The sequence below is a fragment of the Hyposmocoma kahamanoa genome, unplaced genomic scaffold (assembly GCF_003589595.1).
Source record: "Hyposmocoma kahamanoa isolate Upper Pololo Valley unplaced genomic scaffold, ASM358959v1 67, whole genome shotgun sequence".
Classification (NCBI taxonomy): Eukaryota; Metazoa; Arthropoda; class Insecta; order Lepidoptera; family Cosmopterigidae; genus Hyposmocoma; species Hyposmocoma kahamanoa.
In genome coordinates, this window is record NW_020653855.1 from 70,034 (window position 1) to 83,843 (window position 13,810).

General features: G+C 36.3%; 1 long non-coding RNA gene across 1 annotated transcript; it reads right to left on the reverse strand.

Moving 5' to 3' along the window:
• Nucleotides 1–8,340: 8,340 nt before the first annotated feature.
• On the reverse strand, nt 8,341–11,658 carry LOC113232181. The gene is made up of 3 exons (XR_003310599.1): nt 11,611–11,658; nt 8,808–8,969; nt 8,341–8,473 (listed from the first exon to the last, which is right to left on the reverse strand). It is a non-coding gene; the product is annotated as an uncharacterized LOC113232181 (long non-coding RNA).
• Between the last annotated feature and the right edge of the window lie 2,152 nt (nt 11,659–13,810).

The following is a 13,810-nucleotide window of genomic DNA, read 5'->3' on the forward strand; positions in this document are numbered from 1 at the left end:
AAAAAGCGACCATATTGCAGGGGTATAAGCTTTACTTTCGAGACCTATAGTTGGCACGTGTAGGACGCTAACTAACCACTTCTACAGTATTACCTGAGCTGAGTTTAATGCAGCTTTGTTTAGTTTCCATTGTCTCCAATAGAGAAATATTAGACCCGCTAATCCTAAAGTCACAAATGCCACACCCAACACTGCCGTTTGCGGTGTTGCGCCAAAACGTGAGTCCGACAAATTACTTGTTGAACCTGAAAACATTGCACTAATACTGTTTTTGACATCATTGTATTTATAGGAAATGAAAGTATTTTTCCGGATTTAAATAGAGTATATTTGTTTTTTCAAACAAATCGACGTTTCGGCCCCTTTACAGGTCCCATGGTCACGGTATTTTTTCTGATGAAAAATCCCAAACAGACATAAGACTGCAGTACTAATCAATATGTTTTAATTTATTTTAATTTCTATTATTACTTAATAATAAATTGAACTTAATAAAAATTCATTCAATAAAATAATTTGTAAAACGTATGTAGCGTAAATTGGAATGTTTCTTTGTAAAATTAAAAATAAGGTATTTAATTAATAACTTTTGTAACTATACTGAAAAAATTGGGTGGTTTTCGTTAATATTAGACATAACTGGTTGATGACTGTACCACCTTAGTCAACCGTGACCATGGGACCTGTAAAGGGCCCGCAACGTCGCTTAGTTTGAAAAAACAAATATACGCGATTTAAATCAGGAAAAATAGTTTCATTTCCTATGTCCAACAATCGCGAAAACCTAAGAACTCAGCTCTCGTCGAAAAATATCATTGTATTTATTGAGTTTGTTGAATATTCTTCAGTGTATCATTAAAAAGTTTTAAGGCGCTTTCAAATTAAAGCGTCTGCAGTGGCGCCACTCTACCAATTTTAGTAGCAGAATTGTAGGGACTCTTAGGGCACTGTATGCCTTTTGCGTATAGTGGATCCATAGGCTGCAAGTGTGAAATGATTGACAGTATGCTCTAAAGAGCATAATTTTTACACACTTTGCAAACCTACGGATGAACATGTTGATTTTGACTGCCAGCGCCCTACGCTCCCGCTCCAAGTCCACGTCATCCTTGAGAGTTGCAGTGACCGAGTGTCACAGGTACTTAATTAAATTCAGTAACGCGTTATTTTAGTTACTAATTGCTTAGAACTCTGCAGACACCAGTGTTACTAAATGGTTCTAAAAATATACTTACCTATAATATTAAGTCTGACCTGACAACATTTTTCGTAGTATATGGAATTATTTCGTTGAATGTCATAACTGTAAGGACCTTTCCCTAAAAAACAGTCAAATTCTCCATGCAGTGATGATATTGGCTGAAAGCAATAAAACAATTGATAACGACCTCATCTACTAATTTTAAATCATCTTAATTGTGGATACTGTATCCAAGTCAATGGCAGGATTTTGTATGATTAGTATGCTGCAAAAAGATAAAAGTAGTGGCAGAGGTAGTGGCTATCGCATCGAGCTACAATTCAACTACCATAGCATTTTTTTTATTCTGCTCTTCAATGGTGAGTAGATAACATGTCGTTGACTACTATTTATTTGACATTTAAATATACATTAATTCGGACATCCGAGTATATCACCAGAAATAGAGACCAACTTATCAGGCAAATGGGTCTTATATCACTTTTAAATATCAACTCTCGTTTGCGCTGAAATCATAAATTAGAAAGCTGAAATAGTACAGCGCCAACAACTGACCTGTGTGTGTACGTCTCCGTATATTCCGAAAATATTCTGTATTTATTGTAATAAAGATAATATCTCCAACAATGCCGTGCTGTTCTATTCGGTGGTGTGGGAAAAACAGCAAAATTTTAATTACAAAATAAATGTATTCAAATGGAAATTTCATTGGTAATTAAATATTAATATGTAATTTTGCAATTTTCGTCCATTATAGTAAAGCTTAAGTTAAATTGGTCGATTTGAAGTGAAACAATTGACGACACCCGCCAATTGTTTCGAATTCGAGCTGGCCAGTCGCAGTTGTCACCGTAATGATTTGGCAGAATAGTTTTCAAACAAATTAAATGATGTTTCGTCTCTATTTCTAGTTATATACTCGATGAATTCAAATAACGTGAATTGCTGCATAAAAACGACGACGATAAACGAGACAAAAACTTACAACAGAGGCAACAGCGTAATATGGACGTTTTCTAAAGTACTTATAATAAGTCAACTGTGCTTCCAAAACTTTGCTGTTACTTTGAGTATCTTTGCCAACTTTTCCACACCTGAAATAGTACAAGTGCCGTGTCTTAGAATTTCTCTTTTATTAGGTTTATACTTAGAATAACAACGCATAGAAACCTAGTCCGCACACGCTAAGTGAGGCAAATTGAAGCGCTCCCAAAGGGCCTACACGAGCGGGCGGGCCTTCAGTGCTCAAGGTCAACTTGCACCGCGAACAGCTCAAGAATTTTAGCTAAAAATGACGAAATGTGCGGTAAATGAGTGTAAAAATACGTCAAACAAACATAAAATAGATACTAACATCACATTTCACAAGGAAGTAACGCGTTTCAACATGTATTTTTATATAAATATTCACTAAAACCGAAAATTAACATACTACTAAAACTAGCCTACATGCATTTGATTTTTGCCTCACTTGTGACAGTTCGTTTGATATGAAACTATCATTCTATGCGTTATTATTCTAAGGGTTTATATATCATAATGTTTTGATACTACTATGATATTCAACTATTTTTTTGGTTAAATTTTTCCACAAGTTTGCTATAATACAAAGATCGGACACTAAGAAAAGTTCTTTCGATCCAGCTGAATTCGTATCAGCTATCGTGCTTGGCGCTCTCTTAACTGAGCTTCCTGTATCATAAAAAAAACTTTACAAGGATACCTACATTGAACACTACGCCATTTTTATTTTTTGGTCATTATCTGTTATTTTTGTATTTAATTACTAATATTATGCTCCTCGTGTATATTTCGAGAAAAAAAAATCGAAAATCGGAAAAAACAAATCAAAACGAATTTGTGGAAAAAATAAACAAAAAACAAAATAAAAACAGAACACGTCCAAAAATTTAAGCTTACCAAAATTTATATAAATATGGCGAGATATTTGAAACCTTCACTGTCAAAGTGCTGCCATCTTTAATTGTAAAATTTCGAGTTGGTTCCACGCTTCGACATCCACTATCATTGCTTTTCAATTTAAATGTCAGCTTGTTTTCTTCTATTCCCGCTCCTGAACACAAATTTAGAGGTAAAGACAGAAATGTATTCATTTGTAAGCATACACAGTAAATAACGGTAAATACGCCAACAATTGGCGTAGAAATATTAATTAATTAAATATTAATGTCCGCAATTATACGTAAGGTCAGATTACATTATTTGTAGTAGAAGTAGAGGAAAGTGTACTGCCACCTTACCTATTTTTGCCGCCAAACAGTAACGTGAACATTACTGCGTTCCGATTTTGAAGGGTAAGGGTGCTGGTGAAATTACAGGCGCGTGGGACTTGTCGACTTATCTCTGAGTGACGGGCGCAGTGGCAGTGTCTCTTAGATTTTTGCGATTTAAAGCTCTGCAACTGTTATAGACAGGCGTGTAGCTTTCCATCAGGCGCACGACTTGTTCATCCCGTCATTTGATATTATAAAAAAAAGAAAAAGCACAATGGCTACTGATAAGTCTAAAGTTTAAGTAGCAGTAGAGCTCCTTGTGAAAGAGTTCGTCGAGGGAAGTTCGGCCACCTTAACTATTTCTGCAGCCAAGCAGTAATGCATTACTGCGTTCCAGTTTAGAAGGGTAAGGTTGCTGGTGAAATTACAGGCACATGGGACTTGTCAACTTATGTTTCAGGGTGTCACGCGCCGTGACATTGCCCATAAGATCTTTGTGATTTAAATCTCTGAGTGGCACTACAGCTGTTAGGGACAGGCGTTTGTCACAAGCACACAGCTTGGTTGTTACGTCACTAAGCATCACAAAAGAGTGACTACTCTTAGGTAACTTTTAACAGAATACCAAACGTTCATCGAGTATTTTACCAGAAATAGAAACGAAATTATGGCCATCCATCCCTGGCAACTCATCAGGCAAATGGGCCTTATATCACTTTTAAATATCAACTCTCGTTTGCACTGAAATCACAAATTAGAAAGCTGAAATAGTACAGCGCCAACAACTGACCTGTGTGTGCGTCTCTGTATATTCCAAAAATATTCTCTATTTATTGTAATAAAGATAACATCTCTAACAATGGGGGGCTGTTCCATTCGGTGGTGTGTGGGAAAACAGCAAAACATATAATTACTAAACAAACGGAATCACATTTCATCGGTAATTAAATATGTCATTTTTAAATTTGTCCATTTCAAACAATTGACAACGCCCGTCAATATTTTCGAATTCGGGCAGGCCGATCGGAGTGCAGTTGTCACCGTAATGATTTTGCAGAATAGTTTTCAAACAAATTAAATGACATTTAGTCTCTATTTCTGGTTATATTACACGATGGTATCGCCACATAACTCAGACGATTTAAAATTAGCCGAATTGGGGCCCAGATCTCATGTAGGTACCTACACGATTGACTGGGATGGTAATATTCACCAACCAGGTACATCGTATAAGTTAGACTATAATAATAACTTACCAACAATATGAATTGATCCTTTGCATGATATTTTTGAATAAAAATCATTTCCGTAATAATATAAATTATTTCGATTTATCGGAGCGCCTTTTCGCGTAAGCAAGGTACAATTCCATTGTGTGTGATTTTCACCGATATATCTGGTATCCTATAACAAGGTAATAGGTTTACCTACTAAAGAAATGTAGGAAAAGAAACATAAAGTTTCAAACACATAAATAAATAAATAACACACACACTCATAGCCCTGCCCTAGGGAATACCATGTATCGCGAGTGCCATGGACATACACATAGACAACCACAAATTACACCCAAACTCACGAGAGAAATAAATGTGGGCCATACAAATATTTCTACCGGCCCGGGAATCGAACCCGGGACCTCTGCGTGGCAGTTCAGCATGGTAACCGTTCGGCCACCGAGGCAGTTAACATGGCTAAACAAGACAGAAAAATAAGTTTCAAATAGTTAACATTCTTACACTAGCGTCATAGTACATTTATGAACCTGTAATTTATGTTGAGAAGAATAGTACTTTTTTTTTTTTTTGAAAAATAGTGACAAACATAACATTAATACGAGGAATAAAAATAAACAAGCTGTTCTTGACAGTGTCTCCACAAAATCACAAATTCGTTTAGAAGCAAATGTATACGCTTCTATAACAAGAAGTTAAAAACAAAGTCAAATAATCGTTTATTCCAGTAAAGTTTTTACACTTGAAAACGTCATTTTTAGATTCCTATTAACATTTAAAATTTGTCAATTACGAGGTTTAAAACTATAATGAAACAAAAACTTTGCAGTGAAGGTTATACAGCTTCTGTGTACTTGGATGACAGAAATCTGTGGTAATGAAGTGACTCATTTAGCTCTTGCAGGTAGTGCCGATGTAATGATATTTGAAATATTGTAAATGTGTACAAATGTTTATTTACAAATAGCAACCCCTAGAGTTTCTCGCTCATTCTTCTTACGGGAATCTGCTTTACGAATGAACAGTAGAGGTTAATCAAAACGACGATTTAATGTGTTTTTCAATTTGTTTACTTAAAAAATAAAGATTATTAGATTTGGACTTTGACATGGGCTTGCCAACGTTTTGAACGAAGCTAGCTAACTTAGCTTAGCTCACGTAGTGCCCATCAGATCTTGAAGGTGAAGTGAGACCCTAAATAGACGTTATAATGTTGTTTTTTTAATTGATTTATTAAATTGATGAAAATAGATAAAAACGGAAATGAACTACGAGATCCGAAACACAGTTGACTAAGCTTCGCTCAATAAAAAAAATCCCATAAAATTGTATTTTTTAATGGTAAATCCTTAGAATAATAACGCATAGAATGATAATTTCATATCAAACGAACTGTCACAAGAGAGGCAAAAATCAAATTCATGTAGGCTAGTTTTAGTAGTAGGTTAATTTTCGGTTTTAGTGAATATTTATATAAAAATACAAGTTGAAACGCGTTACTTCCTTGTGGAATGTGATGTTAGTATATATTTTATGCTTGTCTGACGTATTTTTACACTCATTTACCGCACATTTCGTCATTTTTAGCTAAAATTCTTGATCTGTTCGCGGTGCAAGTTGACCTTGAGCACTGACGGCCCGCCCGCTCGTGTAGGCCCTTTGGGCGCGCTTCAATTTGCCTCACTTAGCGTGTGCGGACTAGGTTTCTATGCGTTATTATTCTAAGGGTAAATCATAATAAATAAAATTTATTGACTTAACTTGAACTATATAGTAGTAGATATTTATTAAATAATAATCTATAGCATCTGCCACGGTTTGCACGAATCCGGCCGGATCGAAGGAATTTTTTCTAAGTGTTCGATGTTTGTATTAATAATCTCACAAAAAATAATTAAATATGAATTCAATAAAAATTTCATTACAGTTAATAGCGACATCTACATTTCTAGTTGTAAGAGTATCTAATTTAGTGACGAAATACTTTCATAGATTTCTCATAGATGGCGCTACGGCTAAAAACTCGTTGAAAACCAAATACAGAGATCCGACAACAAGCACATAGAAAAATTCATGAGGTCCGTTAGTTCGTTCCGTAGCTTAGTTGGTATAGCGTCTGGCGTCGGTTCGAATCCGGCCGAATCGAAGGAATTGTTTCCAAATGTTCGATCTTTGAATAAGCGTTTCCTTTTTTTTTTAACTGTAACGTTACGTAATGACATTCAGTATGAATCGTTGTGTTTGGCTATAATTCAGTCAATATTATCCATAGAGTTATAACTATAGGTGACATTTGGTACATTCAGTTAACATCAAACTACGAAATGTTTACCGTGGTCAAATATTATTCATCAAGGCTGTGAAGTTTATTCCGACCCGAAATGATGACGCCAATATTGACTTCGATTTCAATATCCGTGTTCAATAAGAAATTAGTTCTATAACGCGGTAAGAGCACTAATTTGACTGTACCTATTTCAGAATTTACGTTATGTAGCAGATACTTACTATAATAGCAATGGCTTCCTTTGGATTTTCGTATTCTGTAAAATCATCTTTTGTCAGAAATACCTTTAAGTTTTCGTTTAAATTTTGACACCTGAAACAAGAGATTTTAAGTTTTCGTCCAGGGAAGTACTGCCTTATCTATTTCTGCCACCAAGCAGTTAAAAGGGTAAGGGTGCTGGTAAAATTACAGGCACATGGGACTGGTCAACTTATGTCTCAGGATGACGGGCGCAGTGGCAGTGCCCATAAGATCTTTCCGATTTAAAACTCTGAGTGTTGCTTTTATGGATAAAAGCTGCTATTGTTATGGATAGGCGTGTCAGAATCAAAATACTACCTGACCAAACATGTGACACAAAATCTTTGCGGCATTACTTGTTCCCCCAGACAAAATGGAAACCACCCAACATTAAATGTGCCAAAAACCGCACCCTGGAAGTTCATCGTCCTCAGAAATTCTGTACACTTCGCGGTTTAGAGAATTCACCCTGTTCATCTAATGATAGGATTTGTTCAATGGAACATGATAAGGAAGGTGAGATGATAATGAAGCCAAAAGGAGGACTCAGCTTGGCTGAGCAGCATTTGAAAAATTACGTCGGATCTTCTCGTCCCCCATACCCAAGTCTGAAAAAAAACGTGCTCGGCGTTTCTCTAAACAATAAGTTTCGAAAAGAAGTTACCTAACAGAGAAAGAAAGTCATCGACATAAATGGTAGAATAAGCAATAGGGAAGCTGAAGTGGCAGTGGGCTGACCACATCTGTGGAAGAATCGGTAACCAATGGGGGAAACGAGTTCTTGAGTGAAGACCACGGCTCATAGAAATGGCGCACATTGGGCGAGACCTATGTCCAGCAGTAGTAGACTGCGATAGGCTGATGATAATTATGATGAACCTAGATGTGATGTTACTTTTTTTAGTTTATTTCAGACCTATTGGTGCAGAGGAAGAAGAAGTTAAAGTAAATTGTCTAGTTTAAAATCAAGAAATACATGTGATGGTCTGTTGTGTAATGTAAACCATGAGGAAACCTGCTTATCGGCGACGAACACAATAGCTACAAGATTGGCAGACTAAATCTTAAAGACTCTACTGAGGGGAGGGTTAAGTTTAAAATAAGAAATAAGAGAAAACTTACCAAAAATGGTCCACTTTGTCGTACTTCCCAAAAATCTTGACCATTAATGGCCCTGCCTTGACAGTTATGTTCGAATTGGTGTCACAAACATCGCCGATGTCGTAAGTTCTTATTTCATACGTAATCGCATTTGCCAGATTCAGTCTATTATGCTCTGAAAAAAGATCTTTGTTAATTGATGATTTCTTCCGGCTTGGCGAAGTTCTCGGTAAACTAGGTTTCCGCGAAAACCTAAGAATCCCTTACGAAATTCTTCAGCATTCCGCAACTTAGCGAGATTATATTTGGTTTCTTACCAGCAGCTTGATTTTGATTGCCTCTCCCGATCGGAAACTTCAGAGTCGAGGCGCACAATTGCGATTCACAACTGGCGGATCGGAAACTTTTGATATTTTTACAATAGTTGATTTAACTCACAAATTAGAAAAGAAAAGAAAGATATACTATTTGAATCAAAGTCAATATGCTGGTCGGGTGTTAATACAAACCTGGTAATGTGTTGTTCGGTTCATACAGCAATTGCACTATGATACTGGTAGAAGCAGAGTTTGGAAATATTGTTTTGCATTCAATCGTTGAGTTGTTATATTTACTGTTTATTATTAAATCTAACATGTCGTTATCGCCATCAGATGCGAAGTCGTCGTCATCTGGAATTTTATTTAATACGTAAATGTAAAACGTAGAAATGAAGTTTTACTAAATTGGTTATATTCTACGGTTTTGTCTCGTCATCACCCTATCACTGTCCACTACCGGACATAGGCGTCTCCGAATGTGCGCCATTTCGCCTATCGCGATCGTCACTCCATCTGGCTAGAGGGCGTTTCACCCATTGGTTTCATCGACAAATATGACCAGCCCACAGCCATTTCCGCTTGCTTATTCTATAAGCTTTTTATTTATTATACTCATTTTAACACCACTAACTTTTAACAATAAGATCCGTTAATGTGTAGTAATAGTAATAACTTTAATGCAAAATGCAGAAAAATAGGTACCGCGATATGACTCGCTCCCAAACTAGGATGCTCTGTATTATGAGTAACTAGCTCTTATATCCGTCAAGTGTGTTCTATTAAAGTAACAATAACTAATTCTATTACAATAAATTCTATTATAAAATATGATTGGTAGGACACAAAAGGTAAACCACCTCGGTTTACATTTAAGAGTCTCAGCTCGAACTCCAATGTTTTCCCGTACTAATACTTTTCATTTTGCTTGGATCGAGTGGCAGAGACTCTGGCTTTATTTTAGAATTTTTTTTTACAAATGAATTTAAGGCCATTGGAAAAATGTATATCGTATATACGTGTACTATTTAATTCAGTTGATACAAAAAAAATTGGTATATGTAAAACATCCATTGAATACAGCGGTTTTCTTGTAAAATTTCGAGGTGAGTTTGTGTTTTTTTTTTTTGGTGTCAATTTTTAGGAATCTTGTTTTCACACCGTATCCTTAACTTTACTACATATTTTTTTCGAAATTATTGATTCAACAATTTCACTGTTATGCGAAATCAACCAAATCCCATTGAGGTTGTGTAAACACTTAGGTACATTCATAAATTAGGTAAATGATGCGCTATTGTCTGTATGCAACAGTAGTACAAAACTAAAAAGGTCCTGGGCCCCGATTCAATGCGATTCAGAACTTTTCGATATTTTAACCGAATCGTTCGATTGAATATCGTCCTCATATCGAAGGGCGCTTTCCGAGCTATTCAGAACAATTGAGTTTAACGTTCGATTCAGGGGGTCTACTCTCGACCTCCGTCCGAAACAATTACCTACTGTCAAATAAGTAATATTCGACAAAATTAAAAGGCAAGTGTCAAGTATGAGGCTTCATTCGCATCACGCGTCTTTTCTTTTGGTCAAGTATTGCTTATTTAGCAGTTATTGTTTCGGACGGATGTCGGACGGAGATCGAGAGTAGACCCCCTGATTCGGATACGATATCGTTGTCAGCGTTGCCGACGTGTGGGGAATTTCATGACACTTGAATTCGATTGGGACCTTTGTGGCGATTGTGAAATCGATTGGGGTCTTTGTGGCGATGGGCGCTTCGTGTGTTTGGTTTGATTGGCTCTATTGACGCCATGCTAGAATGCCCGCATTGTCCCCACATAGCGCCAATCCTCAGAAAAACCCCAATCGAGCTCAAACCTTAGAATAATAACGCATAGAATGATAGTTTCATATCAAACGAACTGTCACAAGTGAGGCAAAAATCAAATTCATGTAGGCTAGTTTTAGTAGTAGGTTAAAATTCGGTTTTAGTGAATATTTATATAAAAATACAAGTTGAAACGAGTTACTTCAACTGCCTCAACTGTTTCAACTGCCTCCGTGGCCGAACGGTTACCATGCCGGACTGCCATGCAGAGGTCCTGGGTTCGATTCCCAGGCCGGGAGAAATATGTGTATGGCCTACATTTATTTCTCTCGTGAGTTTGGGTGTAATTTGTGGTTGTCTATGTGTGTGTCCATGGCACCCGCGACACAGGGTTTCCCTAGTGCGGGGCTATGTTGAGTGTGTGCGTTATTATTATTATTATTATAATTATTACTTCCTTGTGGAATGAGATGTTAGTATCTATTTTATGTTTGTCTGACTTATTTTTACACTCATTTACCGCACATTTCGTCATTTTTAGCCTAAATTCTTGATGTGTTCGCGGTGCAAGTTGACCTTGAGCACTGAAGGCCCGCCCGCTCGTGTAGGCCCTTTGGGCGCGCTTCAATTTGCCTCACTTAGCGTGTGCGGACTAGGTTTCTATGCGTTATTATTCTAAGGCTCAAACGATTTAAAATGCCCCACACATTGGCAATGCTGATCGTTATCCAACAGCGTCTACGGAGTTAGTCGTCAAAATAGATTATAAAAAAATGATGAATTTTTAAGACTATAAAGGCCTAAAATATAGAAATGCAATAGGTAGTCTTGAATTAAAATACATTAATAAAATTGAAAAAAATCCATACTTTTTTTAGAATAATAAAAGATTTCCATATTACGGTCTTGCTTTGTAAACAATAGGACGTTCGATAACTGTGTACTGAATAAGGTTTATAGCCTTTGCCGGTCGAGAAGTTGGAGTAATCGTACAGGTGTGACGTCATTTCGGTTCTGTTTCGAATACGACAGTTTGACGATCGATTCGGGTGTTATGAAGAAAAATTAAAAGAAATCGCATGATATCAAATCGAATCGGTCGACAACTGAGTTATCGTAAGGTTCTGAATCTACCCCCTGCACAGAGAACACTATGAATTTATTTACCATTAGATTTGTAGATGATCAATTCATTATACAAGAAGTTTTGGGTCCTTCTGTGACATCCCAATTTGAACAGCATTGGTGAGCTATAGGTCAATGTTCCTTTGCAACGAACGAGGTTGCCTGTTTCTTCGTATTTCCAATTTTTTATCCCTGGTATACCGCTTATGTAGACGTCTGTAAATGTAGGAAAGCTTAGTATCCTAGAAATTAACTCTTAGGTACTGCTGGAAGCAGTCATATCAAGGTACCTACGTAAGTGAAATTTTAGGTTATTGTATCCAAAACAAAATTAACACTTTCATCGCCGGCTAGAATTTTCAATAATGGTAATATTATACAGGGTGTCCGACGGCTATGCCACACGGAAGGAAAGTGACTTAAATACCTAATAGGAAAGACTTAATTTTGATTTTAAAAACAATTCGAATTGCAATCAAAGATTTTTAAACAATCGCCTGTCTGAACCGTGTATCAAACTCGCCAAATATGATAAAACAAACATATGCAATTTTACTATACAGATCGAAAGTCATAATTGTTTTCTTCTAAATAATATAGCATCTTAAATAAAAGGAAAAACCATGAAATTTAACATTTACTTTGATATTTTATTCAGGAAAATGCCTTTTCTCTGACTTCGTTTGTTTTGTTTGGAATTGTTTTTAAAATGAAAATGAAGTCCTATTTCAGTAAAATGTTCTACCATATATTCTATTCGATTCTACGGTATTTAAGGTACTTTTCCTCCTTGTGGCATAGTCGTGAGACGCCCTGTATATTATATAATTTTGATAAAAAGGAAAAGAAAAACACGGTCAAATGTCAGCAAATACCTTACGTAAAAAATAACAGGCCATATAAAAAGGGAAGCAGAAAATGGAGCTTTGAGGTCAAGGGGTTGTAATGAATAAAGAAAATATTTTCACTTCTTGACAAAAATGTGCAAACATGACCGTTCACCTCTTTATCTAGAAATTAATATTATTTCTTTAGAAGTTTATAAATCTACTAATCAGAAAATAATTTAGTCTGACAGATCTGACTGATCAGATCATCTTTTTTGTGATTATTATAACTTTTAAAAAAACAAAAACTGCCCTGAAGTCATTGACTTACAAATAAATGGACGACGGGTCTAATACAAAAACCACGAAAAAAATGTCCCAAGTCAACCTATTTAAACGTAGTGACATGTAAAGGAATATGCAAAAGCTAAAGCGTTGAATTTAAATAGTAATGTCATCGCAGTACTGTCTAATTTTGCTTGCTTCGCTGTCAGTCGAACAACGAAGACTAAAGCGTGAATGACGCTCTGTATACGATTTTAACGCCCTATAAGTTCGGACACTTTTTAGCGCGGACCCGACGTCCATATAATTGTAAGTCAATGCCTGAAGTTCGCGGAATTACATCGATTTGCCAAGTTTTTTTGAAATCTTAACGGAAAGTGGGTAAAATCCGATAAACTGGATCCATCCCCTAATTTGCCACTCTTAGAGGTAGAATTTTTTCTTTAAATTTGAATGTAACTGCTACTGGTGTCCTCTTTTCAAAAAAAAGAATCATCAAATTCACAAATCTGGGGTCGGCGGACTAAAGCACAAAAGTCAAAAAAGTGCTGCATTTGCTCATTTATAATTATATATTTTTTGTGTTGTTTATAGTGTTGGAAGATGTGAAGAGAAAGATAAATTTAAAAAAGACGCCTCTAGAGTTAAGTTACAAATTTATGGAAAATTTATGGAGAAACAAACGAATTTGACTTATGTGCTTTAGTCCGCCGACCCTAGATAATATGTCGGTGCAATCGAGTAGCATACATAAAAAAGTACAGTCGAAATGAGAACCTCCTCATTGTCTTGAAGGTTTACATACGTACTTTTGAGCACCTGTGAGCATTCCTTTTCCATAGCATCGGGATTTTGTGCTGAAAAATATAGAAGAAAGTAGCATATTGTTCAACAAGGATACGTATAAACCCCGATCAATTTACCATAACGCATTTGAGACGAGGTATTTCAATGGGAGCCTACGTTTTAGGAGGTAAAGTGTGTAGGACCGCTCCTCGCGTCCCGCAACCAATTTAAATTTTGAGTAGCAGTAGAGCTCCTTATAAAAGAGGTCGTCCAGGGAAGCACTTACCTATTTATGCCGCCAAGCAATAACGTTAGCGTTACTGTGTTCCGGTTTTGAAGGTTAA